This window comes from Onthophagus taurus, chromosome 1 (assembly GCF_036711975.1).
Source record: "Onthophagus taurus isolate NC chromosome 1, IU_Otau_3.0, whole genome shotgun sequence".
NCBI lineage: Eukaryota > Metazoa > Arthropoda > Insecta > Coleoptera > Scarabaeidae > Onthophagus > Onthophagus taurus.
Window position 1 is genome coordinate 26,811,740 of NC_091966.1, and position 20,543 is coordinate 26,832,282.

Consider the following 20,543-nt stretch of genomic DNA (forward strand, 5'->3'; position numbering starts at 1 on the left):
GTTATATATCAAAAGTATATACAGGGTGATTTATTAGCTCACCATCAAACTTTGACATATGATATCTAATCCAATTACCAAAAAAAAATGTTAATGAACATATGTGCTATTTCAATTATTTACGAAATTATAACATTTTTAGTTTTTATATCATGATTAACTGCAACATTTTTTTAAAACACATAAATATTACAAATGTTGTTCAAAATAGCTTCCTTCTGCTAGAATACATGCTTCAAAATGACGAATTAAAGAGTTCTTCAGCCGAATTATAATGTCTGGTTAATTTCTTATTTCAGTAGCAGCCATTTGTATTCTGTTTAATAACTGTTCTCGTGTGTTAACTTCCACTTGATACACAATTTGTTTCATATGACCCCATAAGTAGAAATCCAATGGATTAAGGTCGGAGGATTTAGGTGGCCAAGCAAATGGACCATTATTACCAATCCACTTGTTTGGAAAATATTGGTTTAACCACTCGACAACTACTCTTCCGCGATGAGGTGGGCACCATCTAGCACCACATATTTTGAATTACATTATGAGGTATATCTTCAAGTAAATCAAAAAGTATATTGTTCAAAAAAAATCTGTAATTTACAGCGTTCAAACGTCCATCAAGTACATGCAAACCTAGTAAATTGTTGTTAAATATTCCACCCTAAACGTTGATGTTGAAACGTTGTTGAAATTTTCTTGGTCTAATCGCATGCGGATTTTGTAATGCCCAGATATGTTCATTATGGTAATTATTTATACCATCTCGTGTAAAGCATGATTCATTTGTCCAGAAATCATTTGAAATGAAGTCATTATGTTGGGCATGTTGCTTCACAAAATGCTAACCGTTGCTGATTATCTCCTGGCTGTAGAGCTTGATCATACTGTTTGCGATACGGAGGTAGGACTTCGCGGTTCAATACGAGCCATGTAACATTTTGACTTACATGTATGTTGTGTGCTATTCTTCGAGTGCTGATGGAAGGATTATCAATGACAGCATTAATTACAGCTTCTTCGTCCTCTACATTAACTATATGCGGTCGAATAGCTTTTGCTGGAGCAGGATTACTTGTTTCTCGAAACCTTCTGAAAGAATCGCTAAAAACTGAATAATATGGCAAATGACGCTGTAGAAATCTTTCTTGATATTCTCGTACTGATTGTCCAGCATTTCCATTGCAAAAACCATATACGAAAATTATATCAGCATACTCTTCAGTGTTATAAGCGTACATTTTGAGTTTCTTCTTGTATGTAATAATTAAACCTTACAGCAAACTGACATATTACAATCACAACTTTGTTTTTGTTGAATGTTTGATTTTACTATTAATAAATTCGCTGCAGAAAACTTTAAAGTGTTATAATTTCGTAAATAATTATTGAAATAGGACATATGTTCATTAACATTTTTTTTGTAATTGGATTAGCTATGTATGTCAAAGTTTGATGGTGAGCTAATAAATCACCCTTGTAATATGGAATTGAAAATAGAAAAACTATGGTCACAGCAATCGACTAGACATTTTGGCAGACAAACCTCTTTTTAGTTATAACTTCGTAATGCTGTATCTCATAATTTTGCTTTTTTAGAACAATAATTAGAAAAACTAGAATAACCCAGAACAACAAAGAAAATCAGATTTTTCCAAAAATGGGGGGCTAGCCAAAAAACCCGTCTTTTTCAGTTTTTCTCGCCGAGTTTTTATTTTTTCTATTTGCCACTTTGGAAAAATGTAGAACAACTCTAGAACAATCTAGAACAACAAACACAAATTTAAAAATCAAAATGGGGGGGATAATTTCCCGCACTCTAAAATGATTCTATTTAGTTTGTATTGTAATAGCCTTCATTTAAGTTAGTAGTGTGAAAAGAAAAGTTAAGAGGTGTCTTTATCACGATGCGGTGTTGTAATTAGAAGGGACTTTATCGGTATTTATTGGCATGATATGATGGTACTTACGTCATTCGAGATATGTAATTGCTTTCATAATCTATTTAAACTGTATTTTGCAGTCCGGCGAACGCGGAACGTAATCGGCAAGTGGCCGTAACGTCCTGGGTCACACGCACGCACCGGGACGAAATTAAAAAGGCAGCTTATCTTAACTATTTTCTGCACAGCCGCAGACCGAAGGACTTATTGCGGAATAGCGCTATTAGAAGCTGTTCGCTCGCAACTTGTCGCCGATGGTATCGGACGTGGAGAATCACAGAACGTGACCTTGCAGCGCTCTTAACACCTCCGGCAATCTGGTCGTCCGCGGATTTATATATATAGAAAAAAGAGAAACTCGGCTTTGCTAAGAGAAGCTTCTTTCCACTTACCGGATTTGCGTAATACAATTGCTCGGCCGGGTAATAAGTTTCGGTGCAATCGCTTGAGCATCTCTGGATACACGCGTTTGTGGACCATCAAAGCGGGTAGAGTCCGCCTCGGAGATGCTTATAAATACGTTTTAATTGTGGCCGCTGCGGAGACTTCGTGTGGTCCATTATCGTAATTTTTAGATAAGATCAACAATGTCCACACTGCTTTCAATTGAGAATTTTCTCAATCACTGAGAAAATTTCCAATATAATACCCGAAGGTACATTTAAAAAGTTTACTTCTTATACAATTTCTTTTCTAAGCGACGTGAAATACTTGACATGCCAACCATACCTGGTCTGCAAAAGATTAAAACCAGGTATACATTTTATGTTAGTCATGCTTACCACACACGGTTATTTTTATAAATTCTCATTTCCGTCCGCATTTCCTGTCGTCCTCGCCACGGCCGCGGTCCTCAGATAAAAAAACGTGACACCTTTACGAATCGTTCGATAACATCGAACGGCGTCAAACGAGCCGAGATTATTATCATTCCGCAAGGGAACCTACGGGACAATTGTGAGGATGTCAATGTACAGATTACAGATCAGATTCAAATTTGCGCGTAAACAAGTTTTTTGTTCGCACCACGGCGAAGGGGGCGATCGCAGAAAGGAAGTGTTTAATGCGAACAAGCGTATATATACTGCCGTAAATGAGGCAGATAAATCCTTCTGCGAGCGTACGAGCCGTTCGTTTGAGACGCATACCTGAGCCGAATTAAAGCCGCTTTGGAATAAGTTCACGTTTCCGTTCCATGTCTCGGCAAATTAATTAGCGCTTAAATTCGACACACTAAATTCGCCAAAACAAATCGACTGTGAAACTGACTTGTCGCGAATTCCGAATTCTTAATGACCACTGTTGTCTGCGTGTGGCATTTCTTTTTATACCCACTACTACCGACAAACTTAAAACATAAAATAAAAAAAATAATTTACAGAAACCTATAAAATAAATTCATTTTATTTATATTTTAGTACACGCAATAAACATAAATAATAAATTGAATAGGTATTTATTTAATTGTAAGTAAACTTGTTGTGGTATATAGGTCAATTGAAGTCAATAGAATGTTAATTTGTCGATCCCAGTGAATCAATTAACAGGCAACCAGTTGTAAGAGCCGTAATTGTGCTGTGACATTTATGTAACTGTAAATTATTAATTAAACGATTCCGGTCAGGTCCGACAGCTCGCCGAAACGGGGCGTCGTCGATAAAAAGTCGATAAATATGACAAATAGGTTCCGATTCCATACGCGAGAGACGAAGAAAAGAGAAGTTTCGCCCGGCCTGCCGCATTCGTTATACAAGAGAGGCACGATTTCGTCGAAACAGAATCGAGCAATTAGTCCCCATAAATACAGGTCCCGTCCCGCAATAATAACTGTTTGTTTGATACTGAATTACAACCCAGTTTTTGCTGCGATTTTTGATTTAACGGTGGCAATCATGAATAAATAATACACCCGGATCAATTTGTCGGACCAATAAAACGAAAAACATCCTTTTCACCTTTTACATCGAACGATTGATTAACCACGTCGACTCTACTGTATTTCAATGACGTATTAGCGAGCAACAGTTACGTTACACAACGGATTAATGTATCAGGTGTGCCAATACATCATACACAAGGCGCAGGGACGTGTGCTGTATGAGGTGAACACAAAGAACCATAATAGCCACCACAAGGTAATTGTCCATAGTGTGTTTCATAAAAGATTAAATAAAAGACAATCTAGTTGATCATAAAACATCTGTGAACGTATACAGTACTCTACATAAATATTGACACAACGATAGAAGATTTCTCAGAATTTTGTATAAAGCTTTAGGTAGCCTTTATCGTTGGTAAGTCAACTTTAAACCTAAAAGAAATCTAATTTTTCGCATTTATGTTTATGTGTGATGCTGGAACACACTGTAGATACAAAATAAAATGAAGGTCTAATAATAACACAGTTTACACGTGTGAACGTCCGTCCTACGTTAAAAGCATTAGGTAAGTTTGAAACCTCCGCACGTACTAATTAATTAGTAAAACACGCTGGCAATTAATCACATTGGAATTGTGCCTTATTATTTCAGAGACCCTGAATTTATTATTACGCATTCCCGAGCGGTAACGCGGTATGTATAAATTACGTCCGGGAATAATTTTGTGTCGTCGACCTGTTTATTATTTTTTCATGCCCGGCATTTCGGACAATCCGATATTAATAATTCAGAAGAGCGATACGCTAATTGGCGATGAGTGGTGACAAATGTCTTTTGCTCCCGGAACTGTGGCTGTTTTTTTCTTGATCTTCTTCGCTCCCAATATGCCGACTACTTCAACGGCACGACGTCGAAGACGGCGAAGTACAAAAACCGCTGACGTAATATATGTTCGGGAAGTAATTGTAGCGCATGCGATCGCGGCCGTAAATCATTTTTTCCCCAAGAAGGAAATGATACTCTTCCATGCGGCTACCTTAAATTACTTTAAATTGCATCCGGGCGTAAAAACTGTCCCGGGAAAAAAATCGGTCAGTTTTAAGCTACGTTCACATTTAAAAGAGATATATTTTTCCGTTTAAAAACGTTAAATTAAATTTGAAATTAATTTATTGCAAAGTGTGATTATTGTGCGAAAGCTTCATTTAAATTAATTTGTTTAAAAGTCAAGTGAGTAAATATTATTTTATAAGATATAAATCAAGTGTGAACTGTTCTTTTAAAATGTTACCCTGTCCTGTGTGGTTCCATGTTTGGCGAACTCGCTGCCGGCGGTGATTTAAAGCCGAGGGCCAATTGATTAATGCCGCGGGTAATTTATGTAAGACCTCACACTGTACCCGAAATTCTTGGCACATCGGGGTCCAAAGCCCTGCAATTTCCGTTGAGGACCGGCCTAAAACTTATTGCAAAAACGGCCCCAACCACCCGTGCGCTTTAAATTGCAATTTTCCTTGCGCCGACGCTCAATTAATACGCACTAATTGGGATACCGCCTAAATTATACGTTATTATGTTAATGCTCGCTAATTGGTACATACAACCAACCTATCAGTTCCCTATACAATTTTCGAAGAGATTTTATACTAACAACTACTATATTCAAAATCGATTGTGAAATATTTTCGAATTTATTAACAACTTTCAGAAAATATAAATCGATAACTCTGTTAAGTTATCTTTACTATCTTAACTCCTAACATTACAATACGCTTATATTTTAAATTTTTCGCTCAGTATTATTAATTTTGTTAATTTAAAATTCGAAAAGACAATAATAATAATAAGCGTAAGCTTAAAATACTGTCAACAACAACAATTTTAATTTTATATAAGTATAAATAGTCCATGTTCAAACTTCAGACTGATATTGTTAATAAAATTTCTGTGCGCAACACAAGGCTGACGGCGTCTAACAGATGTAAGAGAAAACAGACAGAAATACTTTGCAGTATTTGCATCTTCTGACTTATTATTACAGCAAGCCTTAAACACAGGTATTTGTTTATTGAAAATACATCATTTGAATTTATTTTTTTATTTAATTAATAGTTTTCAATATGACAACTGCTGCAGCGTAGTCTACTTGAAAGGATCCTACACGAAGCTATCTGGAATACATCTCTAAATACATGTAAACCATTCTTGCATCTATTATAGAAAATTCTTTTGTTCCATGTAGGTTAGATTTGTTTCGAATGTAGATACTAGAGCTTATGTAACTCCTATACTTTTTGCAAAGTACATTAATGTTTCTGCAAACATAATAAAAATTGTCAAATATAATCTTTTCTTTGCTCATTTTTCATTGATTTTAGTCAAAGTAAGTTTTATGCATATATACCGTCCAAATTTGGGACAATGTGCATCAACCTTCCTTTATCCATTGTAAATCTGTGAATCTGGACATAAATAGGTTGATTATGGTTATGATGAATAGCGAATTGTATGTATTTAGGGGAATGTGCACATTTTCATACTGTTGTGTCAAATTAACTGCAACGCAACGTAAGGAGGTGTGGAAATAAAAGCAATCTTACCAGGTCAGTTTCCACTCAGGATCTAGGTACAAATGGTATAGCGACGGAGGCGAACTTCGGAGGTCTTTTTTATTTTCCTTTTATTTCGATTTTTTATACTTTAGCCATGGAGCAGTCTGAGCAGAGCTCCCGTCAACTCTTTCGTCAGAAGCACGCTACTGGCACACTCTACTAAGAGACCTAACGGTATCGGTTTTCGATGGTATCGATGAAAAAATGCGAAGATCAACAGCAAGATAAGTCATGAGTAAGAACCATCCGGACCATTAGTAATCACTGTATATCGCCGAACCACCGAACAAAGCAAGGGGCGCAACTTCAACGAAGCTTAACATGCAGCTGTATTTAATAAGTCAGCCGAGGGAACGTAATCTGTGGAGATACTTCGCAAAATAAAAATAACACGACGCTGCAAGAAACAGATTCAATCTTAAAATTGGTTCCCGAAACATAGGGTGATTAGGTCCTCTTGGTATTTACACAAGACGCCAAATACGGACGAATTCGGTGAAAAAAGCCGGCTAGATACTTGGCGAGCAGGAACCGTTACAGCAGTCCAACCTAAGACAACTCTGAAAATGCTACATAATGACTAGAAGCCATAATTAATACGTGTTCTATGGGATGTTGATTCCTACATAAATATTAAAATAAGCTATAAAAAGAAATATTTTAAACCCCGGAAGAATCAACATCAACAGGGTAAAAAGTAGAATAAACGTTTCCTTTGTAACGCCACGCAATATCCGACGGACTTGGAGTTGTTTCAATTTTTTACTTCATAGATGTGGACATCATTGAAATGGCTGGTTCTGGGTTTCATATTCCCAAGATACGCTAAGTCAGAAACACATACTGAAAATGAGCTACTTTTAAAGTTTCATCGTAAATTTGACTGGGTTGGGACACAATCTGAGAGACCAAAGGAAAGATATTCGTCGGCTTCAAGTTGAAATAATCTGCCACGAAGGCCTGCTACAAATGCTAGAAGAATGTTAGAAATTAAATGAAACCGGTTTATCTAAAGTGATATACATAAAGCGAAATGCGATAATAAGCATCGAAATTAAGGGCAGGTGAAATCTCTATGTTCAAGAAGCTACTTTCTTATTAAAACTCGTAAACAACAACGTGTTGGTGGCCTAATATTGCAGAACTTTATAAATCTTCTTTTGCTTCGTTCCACTAGGGGTAGTACCTGTTTGTCTTGCCTCTTCATTCTCTAGTTAAATGTAGAATAACGTTGAACGGAAACCCTGATGCCTGGGATCAGGGTTTTGGTCAGGCATCGACTCTGGCGGGGTTTACTACCTGGACATTGTCTTTTATTATAGACGATTTACTTCCTAGTTTGATACTATTTTATTTTGATGATCTCGCCGAGAAAGTTTTTTTGTTAACGGAAGATAGCCAGGTAAAGGTAGCTGGATTCATGAAGAAATAAGCGATCTGCAAGTAGGACGGAATTCCAGGGGCCATCGCTACATGACCGAAAACACTCATAGCATGGTGAAGGAAGGAGTATTTTACGATGAATGGCATAATGAACAAAACCTTGTCGTTATGCTTCAAGCCTACTTACACATCGGCCCCTATGCATATTATCTGAAAAACTTATTGGCATTGCCGTGGAAATACTACTTACCTATAATAAAGCGCAACGCATTAATCTTCAATCCTTGAGAAACGCCTCCAATTCTGCTTATTGAAAGGAGATCTTTGAATCTCTAAAACAGAATATTGAAATTCCATATTCTTCGCAGTGAATCATAGGCAACTAATTAAATATTAATGGCCTACTTACTTAGACAACGTGGAAGATGCTAAAACTAAGAGAATAAATTTTCGAAAATGTCGCCTAGAATACCATTTTTTCCGACACAATCGTCGTTAGATTGTCCGATGTGATAGAGAACCACTACAGATAGAGGACCCTGGCTAGAACCGATTAGTCATCCCCATAGGGATGACGAATTCCATCATATCCCTAAGCAAATGTCTGTCGGTATAGAAAACGAATGCAGGAACAAAAAAATCGATTTCACTCATCGAAGAAACTATTACATTCTTAAAAATAAGCTTGTTTTATTGACATTCCAAACTTGATCAGCTCGAAGTTTGTGTTTTTTATAAATTACGGCTGCATAAGTGAAAGACTTCAAATCTCTCTCCTTAACAATTTCGAGTTTGTAACTTAACATACCTTACCTTTAAGGAGCTGATATAGGATGTTGCTTTGGGTTGCTTAAGGGGAGCCCAAGGCTGGACTTTTATGGCATTGCAAAAACTCAGGTAAACATTTCGATAAAGCAATCCTGGTTTCTATTGAAATTATTATTAATATTAATACAATCACTGCCAATTGGCGAAGAACTCTATATCTTCTGTTGTACCGAAGAAAATACAGATTTCATTTTGAAAAATATACCTATTTCGTTTTCTTGGTCATTCGGGAGAACACTTTTTTAAAATGACCTGTATACATATAGAAAGCTTAATTTTCAACAATGGAAAGAAAAGAAAACAACAATAAAATAATTGATATCTGGTTGATAATTAACCGGCGAGACGATAGCAACAAACCACTCAGCAACAAACTTTTTCCTTTATATTTCCACCTATTTCTAGGGCCCATATCTTCGTTATCTAGAACGATAGCGAAAAACTAACCACACGGTTGGAAAGCTTGGACTTTTCTCTATCATAAACCGAGTTTTGCATTCAATTTACCTCAGAATTACCAAACTTCACGGCCTTGTGCAGCCGTTACCAGATGGAAATTCAATAAATGGCCTTTGACTGTCTTATTCCGAGTTTTCGTCCGTCAATATCTGTAGGCGTCTGTAAAAAAAACGCTCCTGAAAAAGAGCCTACAGTTGGCAACAAACTTTACCTTTGAATTTCCATCTACTTTTCGGACAGATATCTTTGTTATTTATAACGCTAGCGAAAAACTAAGTACACGATTGGAAAGCTTGCTCTTTTCTCTATCTTAAACCGAGTTTTTGTCCGCCGATATGTTGATAATAAGAGCAAGAAAAAATAAGAAACGTCTCGCTGCATTCAAATTACCTCAAAATTATCAAACTTCACGGCCTTGTGCAGCCGTTGCCAGATGGAAATTCAACAAATGGTTAACATATTCGGAAAGAGCTGACCTTGGACTATCTTATTCCGAGTTTTCGTCCGTCAATATCTGTCGGCGTCTGTAAAAAAAGCGCTCCTGAAAAAGAGCCTACAGTTGGCAACAAACTTTACTTTTGTATTTCCATCTGTATACTTTTCGGACGGATATCTTTCTTATTTATAACGCTAGCGGAAAACTAAGCACACGGTTGGAAAGCTTGGTCGTTTCTCTATCTTAAACCGAGTTTTTGTCCGCCGATATGTTGATAACGAGAGCAAGAAAAAATAAGAAACGTCGCGCTGCCACGAATTTTTGCCGCGGCTAAACCACGCTTGGGTCAATAACTCTCTTATATGACGGGGAGAAAACTCTAGAACTATATTCATCTTATGGGAAATTTTCTGCTCTTTTCATCGGTATATAACACATCTCAATCACACGGTTGCACAATCGTTTTTCAGCCCAGCAACAAACTTTTCCCTTGTATTTGCGTCTACTTTTCGGGTCAACATTTTCGTTATCTAGAAAGATAGCGAAAAACTAAGCACACGGTTGGAAAGCTTGGTCTTTTCTATATCTTAAACCATGTTTTCGTCCGCCGATATATTAATAATAAGAGCAGAAAAAAATAAGAAACGACACACTGCATTTAAATCACCTCAAAATTGCTCCACTTAGGCTGTGTGCAGCCGTTATCAACCTACCGATAGCCTACAGACAACCTGCAGGTAGCAGAACGCAATCACTTCTTATCCTAACTTTCTTATTTGATGAAGGAAAAATTGGGACAAAGTTTTACCCGAGAGAGAATCCTAACTTCATTTCATGTTGACAGATAATTTTTCATTCACTCTTAATTTATTTAAAATCATTTAAAAACATATACATAAGTACGAAGGCTTTTACGGCCGGTGTTAATAAAATGTTTGACGTGTCGGATGTCATATTGCAACCTTCTTCAGAAAACAAGTTTGAAGCGAACCCGAAAGTTTCTAGTTCTAGGTCTAGTGTTAGTTCTAGTGATAGTGCTAGTGTTAGTTCTAGTTTTAGTTTTACGTTTAGAAACATGTTAAACTGTTCAAAACGGAAAGATTATTTCATGTTACACCTATATTATCAGAATCTGAAATTGTGTTTTGATGGTTTTGAATCTGATAACGTTACCAACCTTTGCATTTTAAGTTATTTAGTTTATCAATTTAAAAAACGCGTATCAAATGCGTAAGCGAAGTGCGTCGCACACCCTTGGAAAGAGCAGAAAATTTCCCATAAGATGAATATAGTTCTAGTGTTTTCTCCCCTTCATATAAGAGAGTTATTGACCCAAGCGTGGCTTACCCGCGGCAAAAATTCGAGGTTTAGGTAGTTCATAGTCAGAAAAAAGGATTGTGTAAACGTGTGATCACGGTGTTTCACACATCGTTGAAAAGAGCAGGAAATTTCCCATAAGCTGAATATAGTTATAGAGTTTTCTCCATGTCAAATAGGAAAGTTATTAGTGCAAGAAATATTTGCGTGTTTTCATCGGTAGGGGCTTTTTCAGGTGCGTTTTTCTTACAGACGCTGATAGATATTGGCGGACGAAAACTCGGAATAAGATAGTCCAAAGTCAGCTCTTTCCGAATATGTAGGCCATTTATTGAATTTCCATCTGGTAACGGCTTCGCAAGGACGTGAAGTTTGGTAATTTTGAGGTAAATTAAATACAGCGCGACGTTTCTTATTTTTTCTTGCCCTTATTATCATCATATCGGCGGACGAAAACTCGGTTTAAGATAGAGAAACGACCAAGCTTTCCAACCGTGTGCTTAGTTTTTCGCTATCTTTCTAGATAACCAAAATGTTGGCCCGAAAAGTAGACGGAAATACTAGGGAAAAGTTTGTTGCTGGGCTGATAAACGATTGTGCAAACGTGTGATTGAGATGTGTTATATACCGATGAAAAGAGCAGAAAATTTCCCATAAGATGAATATAGTTCTAGAGTTTTCTCCCCGTCATATAAGAGAGTTATTGACCCAAGCGTGGTTTAGCCGCGGCAAAAATTCGTGGCAGCGCGACGTTTCTTATTTTTTCTTGCTCTCATTATCAACATATCGGCGGACGAAAACTCGGTTTATGATAGAGAAACGACCAAGCTTTCCAACCGTGTACTTAGTTTTTCGCTAGTGTTATAAATAACAAAGATATCCATCCGAAAAGTACATAGATGGAAATACAAAAGTAAAGTTTGTTGCCAACTGTAGGCTCCTTTTCAGGAGCGTTTTTTTTACAGACTCCGGTAGATATTGACGGACGAAAACTCGGAATAAGATAGTCCAAGGTCAGCTCTTGCCGAATATGTAAACCATTTATTGAATTTCCATCTGATAACGGCTGCACAAGGCCGTGAAGTTTGGTAATTTTGAGGTAAATTGAATGCAGCGCGCCGTTTCTTATTTTTTCATGCTCTTATTATCAACATATCGGCGGACGAAAACTCGGTTTATCAGCAGTAATTTAATAAAATACTTAACCCTAAGTAGGTATTCCTAGTATACCCTTTGTAGTTAATGTAATGTCAAAATTTGTATATACATACATGTACACACAAATTAGTAGCTACAACAATTTTATCTAACATATGTTCAGAAAGCACTCGTCACAATATAATAGTGAGTTGCTATGTTTTGCTTCTCTAAAAATTCAAGACAATAGTAATAATATTTTGCTTATACGGACACGGTTAGAGGAAACGTGTCTCTTTCATTTAGTTCTAACACTTCCGTAATAATAAAATTAAATCTCGTCAAATTTGTTAAACAATACTTTACAATAATGTGCAGCACCACCTTGATATTATGTAGAAGTTCCACATTGGTGTTAGAAATCCATGTTTTGAGATCTGTTTCTTTTGTGAACTCATCTAGACACTACAACTACTATAAATTCGAAATTATTTCTAAAAGGAACTTACACGAATTAACGTTTCTTTCTCAAATATGAGAGATATACATATATAAGAGACATCTGTATTTGCCTTCTTAAATCAAAATTTAAATAATATCTTGATGTTAGGTTATGTATAAATAAAACATTGTATGTGTGAAGTTTTGAGATGAATGATTGTTTCCGTTCAGAACGATATAAATAACAATTGTCCGTGCACGAAGAAATTTGTAGACTCGGCGTGACGCGTCCAAAAAAAAAATAAATCAAAGGGATCGATATGTCAAGAATAAAAAACGCCAATCTATATACGTACGTGTATAAATGTTGACCATAACTCATCGTCCGCACCGATCTGGTCGGGCCAGTGATTGCGTTATTGACCTTATCGTCGGCGTGAAGAAGATGGATGCGCGAAGACCAAGAGGGTGTTAGAAGCACGGGACCGCGACGCCCCCCATCGTGCCTCCATCCATCAATGGAGTAGACGCTCACAATTCGTCTCGCAATTTCAGAACGGCTAATCAAGAGAGAAGACGAGAGGTATATAAATTTGCGAAATGTATGTAGGCACAATGTTTAAGTCCAACAGGTGGACCCCATTAGCGCTGGTAAGTTAGATCCGCTAACTGAATCTAAAATACCTTCGAGCTTTTCTTGTGTGTATACTTACCAAGTCGTATGCAAACGAAAATTATTGGGCTATAAACATGACCAGATCAGTGAATTTACTTGGTGTAATTCGAAATGAGTGTGCGTAAGCGTTGTTTATCGGGCTCTTAGAGGTACGCGTACTCGGACGGGAGTGAAATTTAATAAATGACAAGTGCTTTCGTTGTACTTACACGACATTAAAACGATTTACGGTTTCTTAAATCAGGCTTTAAAAGCACCTCTGTATCAACTTATCGTTACAAAGAAATTAAATAACGTGTCAACTTTGATTGAAAATTGGTTCTTTGCAATTGCAAAGAATGATGGGTGGTCTAAGTTTTTCTATAGCTTTCATTATACACTGAATAACCCGACACAATAAATAACATCACGAACCGTATCAAAAAGGCTACCTACGAAAGCTTCAATTAACGTCCTTTTATCTAGGCCCGTTAATTACAGCAGAAAACCTATTTAAGTTCTGAACACGTAATTAGATTAAATTCAATAGGGTGGTTTGAATAATTGTAATCCTATTATGAGGTAATTATGCATCAAGATTTTCTGCCGTACTCAAGATGATTTAGTTTGGTGAAAAGGTAATCTGCCAACTAACGATTAATTTTCCTTAACCAAACCCTTCGTCGAATGAGAAGTGTTACTCTGATAATTAAATTAATTGTAGTCGGACGTGAACGTAAATAAGGTAATACTTCTTCAAAGCGAACCAAACGATAAGAACTGAATTGGATAAAACGAATAAGCGAAGCGTGAAATTCTATACACACGTCTTTGATATAAAGTGGTGGATACATTTTAATATGTTTATTAACAAGGATTATCTCCGAAGACTAATTACCCGTCGGTAAGTGGTCCGAGATTACAGGGTAATTTACTGCGCTTGGATTTGCGTCCAACAGACAACAAAGCGGTGAAAGGGAGGGATTAATTATTTTTACAAAACATCCTTCCGTCGCTATATAACCTACAATTTGCAGTAAACAATATCGCAATGTAACAACAATGGACGATAAAATCGTGTGCGTATTAGTCTTCTTATCATTAAAAGGAAAGGTCGACCTATTCTAGATTAGTAATTAACATCCCTTTAGATCGATATTATCAAGGATTGAAATAATTATTTACGGATTTAAGCCTTTGTTCCTATTGGAAAGATATAACATATTATTAAGGAATGAACTAACATCGAAATTCCATTTAATATGTTTAACGGTTCGCAAGTAGACAGTCGCAGTAAAACTTTATAGCTGTTAGTAGGGTTTTACCTATCCTTCATCTTGAAGCGACGGCACTCGCAATAATCTACGAATTAAAGTCCGATTAGTTCGTGAAATTGCAAAGTGTACTCGGGATCTCTAAAAACCAATTAACTTTTCTTGTAAACAACAAGCCGCTTGGTATTGTTCCTTTGACTTCCGCGGCAAATTTTAGTTTTTCTATTTATTTTATGAACACTTGACATAACTGATTCGGATTCCAAAAGTAAATTTTTTAGTTTAGTTTCAAATTAGAGAATTATTGTTTCTATGTATATTAAAAGACCTAATTTAGAATTATTAAGTTACACTACTGTACCGTAAGTTGAGCAAGTTTGACATAACAGTTGCAAATTATCTTCTGAAATTATCTTGTCTGGTCTTTTCAGAAGTTAATATCCAAGTTTTTTAGGAAAATGTAGCCAAAACTCCTCTGCAATTAGTAATATGAAAGTAATAATTGGTTGTTTGAAATAAAAGAGGCAGATTTTACTATCTATCTTTTCTTTATGAATATTGGCAGGTTAAAATTGCATCCGAATGGTTATCCCAAATTTGTATGAATATGAAAATTATATGAAAAAGTTTGCTATATGGTGCCGTAGCCATCGTTGTAAGATTTAAAAGATATATTAGGATATATTAACAGTAATGTTAGTAGGAGATGATAATCCAGAAGTAGAAGATGCCATACTGAATTTGTTACAGTATCAAAATTTTAAATTTTTTGATAATTTAGACACTGCAAAAGTGCGATATTATGCCGAAGTAATTCATAACAAAAATGCAACAAAAGCCAAGTGTTAAAGATTTATTAATGAATCAGCTAGGTAGATTTTCAGATCATCAAAGCAGTAAGACAAATGCATCTCTGGACAGATAACTGCATAAAATATCAATTCGTCACATGGTGTGTCTGGCCAGGGAAAAAGCATGTTGTCGATATGTTTGGAGAATCAAATTTATATCACAAGCTAGAGGAAATGACATATACATATGGTATGGTAGGGCGATATGTACTATACGGAGCTACTCAGCTCATTTAATAAAAGAGTATTATTGTAGTCATATTTCGAATTCTACCAACATAGAAAGATACCAGAAGGTTATTTGACAACAATTCGTTGACTTAAACGAAAACCAGTAAATTGTAATACACTTGGTTATATTGCACTGTAACTGCATACTATTGTAATACAGTAGCTCCTTTTAAGAAGAGTATTTGGGATAATGTTTGTATAATTTTATACAATAATTAAGTTTATACAACATTCATAATTCGCGCCTCATTTTAGAGATACTATTTATATAACTGTCGTGAATGATGTCAGATAAATGTTAAAATCGCCCAATAAAATCCCATTAGCAGGCATGCGCAATGTAAGCATGACTATTTTAACTTAATATGGTAAAACATTGATAGTTATAAGGTTGAACTTAGAAGTTACGTTATGCGGAGATGCAGCAGTCAAATTATGGGTTTCCTTATTAAGGCTGTAGCTTAAACGAACTGGTAATAACTCTGTAATATCTTCCAGGTAAGCTATTTTTAACAACTGAACCCGTAATCATCAACAAATTCCAAGTTTAACTGACAAAGAAAAGGAACGACGAAACTACACAAGGCACTAAACTTTGTTTCGATCAAACGCAGGTACCAATAAAAGAAATTATATTTAAAGAAGCGGCAGACATATTCTAAACCTTAAGACATTCGTCAAGACGTCTCAATAGTTTTAGAAACAGCTGAAATTCAAATTAATGTTTGATGAATGAAGGGAAATACGTGGACGTGATAAACATTCGAATATAATAGTTAGAAAGATGAAGAAGTTAATTAACTCACTTCACATATAAGATTCCGAAACACACCGCGACAGTTATTGTACTTTACAGGAAACACCATTTCGTTTATTATAATCCAATTTGTTAGGAGTATTTTGTTGGATTCACAAGACACGTTACTCAGGTTGGACGTAACATCACTTTTTACCAAATAATAGATGCCCAGGATACCGTGAAGGGTCTACGACAAAAAATCATAGCTGAGGTCGTAAGACAGTTTGCACTTGTACTTCCAATGACGACTATTAGCTTCTTTTTTTTGCCTGGGAGATCAAAACTGTAAAATTGTACGCTGTAATGCTAAGAGCATGTTTTAATTTTCCAGACTCTCCGACGGTAGCAAGATTATCAAGTTTTTTCAAAAATTGGTTTGATAAGAATTGTAATATTATAAGTTATCAATTAAGTTATCTTCATATAATAAAAGCAATGTCAATATATTTCCATTCAATTTAATCTTTCTTTGCAACATATATTTAAATAAAATTTAAATACATACAGTATCATACCAGCTTTCTCTTCAAGAAACAAAATTGGTCAATTATTAATAATCAATAAACATAAATTTAACGGTAAAAAGTGGTATAGTGGCATGTTCAAGATAAAATATAACGAATGCAATAATATTTCACATAGGTCAAAATTTAAGTACAAGATATGTAAATCATATAACTTACATATAAAACTTAAATTAAAGGAACTGGTAGTAAAATAGTAGACAGAAATAATAGTAACAAATAAAATTTGATATTTTATATTTATTTTTTAATTGAAATTTTTATTTTTGAAACTAGAGCTTTTAAGGCTTGGTTTCGTTTCATGACATTAGATTCAATTATTTGATTAATGTATAATATAAATAAATATATGGTGATGACAGTGACCGATTATGGTCACTCTCTATTATTCAGTTACCACCCATAATGTCCCAAATATGCTCGATTGGTGAAAGATCGGGAAGTTAAGGTGGCCATGGTAAGAGATTATGGTAACATTATCCTCTGCAAATTGGTCGATGATCGTCATGACCGTCCAGCAATATAGGGACGAGCATTATATTGCTGAAAAAGTGGGTCAAGTTGGAGCACCCCAAACCATAATCTCCACATGGTTCGGAGCATCCCTTATAACAGAAAATTCAACATTGCTACGGTCCCCATGTTTTCATCCGACCCTGCATCCTTAAACAGAAACGGGATTCATTCTTGGACACCACCTTATGCTACTCTAGATTCCAGTACATTTGCAATACGCCACTTCAAACGTTGCACTCAGTGTTGAGCCATTAGTAGTAAATCTAGATGTGGTTAATATGATTGCTCAAACCTTTGATTCTGCGATAAACTGTACGAAAGGACTATTTTCATTGCCTAACCATTGATCAATAATCAATCTGTTCCTGCCGATTTAATGAGTTGTTATAATAAGTGGAATATGACGATTTTGTATCTTACTTGTTCTTCTTCCCTTCATGGTTCCTTTTTTGGGACTTTGCTACCCTGCCCAGTCTATATCTAATCGTAGCGGATGATGGTGGATCGGTTTTGATTAATGCGATTTACAATTTTTCTGAACGAAAAACTACCTTTGTGCTAACCAACATTGCCCCCTTAGACAAATTGCCATGATTGGCGATAATTATCATGTTGGTGAGTACACAGTAGTAGAACAATAGGAAATTCTAGAAAATCTCGCAAGAATCAAGTTTAATAAAATTGTACGAAAAAGCTGAAAAATTCTCATTGTCAGAGAAATCATGGTTGAGCCATATGAAGGAAATTTTAATCAATTGCTATATTTTTAGACGTTACTACTAAGTTAGATCGAAAAATTTCTGCCCTTTCTTGGTGTTGCGATTTCCATGTCATTGGGTATAGTTGTAGTAATTTTATTGTGCCCTCAAGACAAATTGTCCATTTGCAGATACTTAAAAGTAAAAAAAAAGTTCTCTAATTCGCAAATAAATTTGGAAATTAGTTTTATTTTAATTTTTAAATAAATGACATGCACATTTGTTTATAAATAGTATTGTAAATAAAATAAGAGAGTTGAATGGTCTCTGTACGGCGGTCAGCGTCCACTTTTGTTACGAAGATCATTAAACGTCGCGTCTGAGGCCGACGTCGGTCCGAGCTTAATTGTAATTCCGGACATCCACTCCCCCTGGCGTTCGGCGGCCGCACTAAGCAATGAGTCAGGCTCTCCGGCTCATTGTCTGGTCCGTGTATTAAACGGCTGCTCAGGTCCCGATCCGGACACGCTGGATCTGTAGCGTCCGGTCTCGACGGTCCCTTGCATACGATATCACTTCGCCCACCACAATATACATTTTCGATGCATCCTGTCGCTGGTTATAACGAATAATCTATATTCCTGCTGTCGCGATGCATGCTCATGCGCCTCGACTCACAATTAATGCGCTCCGAACTGTACGTGCTCTGCCGGCAAGCTCATTTTATATTTATACCTGTTGACCAATTACTTCGTAATCAGTACACAATATCTGCGAGATTCATCAGTTTCTCTACCTTTTTCTCAATTCAATTTATTGTGACCATACATTTTTTATTAACACTAAAAAATATTAATAAACGAAAGTGAAAGTTATCACATAACTAAACGCTAATGTCTAAAGCACTGGGACAACGATGGCGAAAGTGAGGAACACATAGTTACGGAGTCATGAAAATCAATGAGGTAAACTGAACGCTATAGTTGGCTAAAACCAATTAGCCGGATAATAATGTTATGAATATTAACTATAGTCTTAACAGCCTCTTTGCAGTAAACACCGTACGGTGATACAAGATTTCGATTTTATTTCTAGTTTTATTACTGAAATCATCACAATTAAAATACTATAAACTATGATTATTTTAACAAGAAAAAAATAAGATACGGGTACATTTAAAACCTGCCATAAGCTGCATGGTTTCGAAAACGACATATAAGCTCTGCGTGGCGACGCCTGTGGCCCGTGTCATGACGTTAATCCGATGATTAATTTAATAAGATACCGGGCGGAGGCGAAATTGTGACAAATTAGATCTGATTTAGATAAAATGGTAATTTATGCCGGTGGCGTCTTTATTATGCCGGGTGTCCGACGGCGTCGTGCGGGCCACCGGCGCAATCAGCCGGCGCTCAGGGACGAGCTTTTTCACATAAATTCAGCGTCCCAGTGAAAAATTGATGCCGTTTGTGTCGTACCGGTTCCATAACAGTATGTCACGAGCGCGTACGCAATTCCAATGCTTTTGTACGATGTGGCGTCGCACGAAATCTAATGGGATAACATTGTGACACTAATTTTTACGGTATTTTATGATCCGTTTCACTATTGATTGTGAAATGAATAATAAAAAATCAGTTAATATTTTTTATGTTTGTATTTGATTGCCGATTATTTGATTATTTTTATCTAACAATAAATAAAATAGATGTAGGAATTAAAGGTAGTTTTTATGAGATAATTTTTAATGAATACAGAATAATAACAATAAATTACATAGAAACAGTTATATGGTTACGTAAAATGTACGTTGCTTTACAATTACGAATTTTATTTTAGATTTTCTGTAGCGGTAAAGCTTATAAATTAATGCAAGTTTCTTTGCGCATACCGAGATCTGATGTTTGTATAGATTGTGAGGTCACAAAAGATTTTGCAACGAGAGAATCATAATATGCAGCAGGTGGCTTTTGCAAATGAAGAAGAATGTAATCTTCATAAAGGCAATGCTATAAAGACTACTGATAAATATCACCAGGACAATGTTGTACCAGTAAACGAAAACGAATGAATATTAGGCTTGTAAAAATTGATAAAAATGATAACAACTATGCTTGCCATATTATAATCATTAGTTTACCTTTTACTCGTTAAAAAAGTTTAAATTGAATAATTATTGAGGCGATGTGATCTTTAAAGTCTTTCAAGAAGAAAAGAAAGGATTGTAAAGAAAATATTGCCTTAATATGATTTGTAAAACAGAATGGTAGGCTAACATAATTGTTACCGTGATTAAATTTGTATCTTCAATTTGCAAAGTTGAAACTTTATGTCCAAAGATAAAACATTTTGAAAGATTTCTAACAGTGCCAAGCAAGAATAAACACAACTCTCTAATGTTGCGGTAACGTTAATATCTCTGCTCGTTGTATAACGGAATGTATTTTTGGAGTAAGCGGTATTAGTTGATAATATTATGTTTTACATGTCATGGTATGAAGTCTGACCGTCTTTTATGTGACTCTAGATGCTTTATGAGTTGGTAGTCTTCTTTTGTTG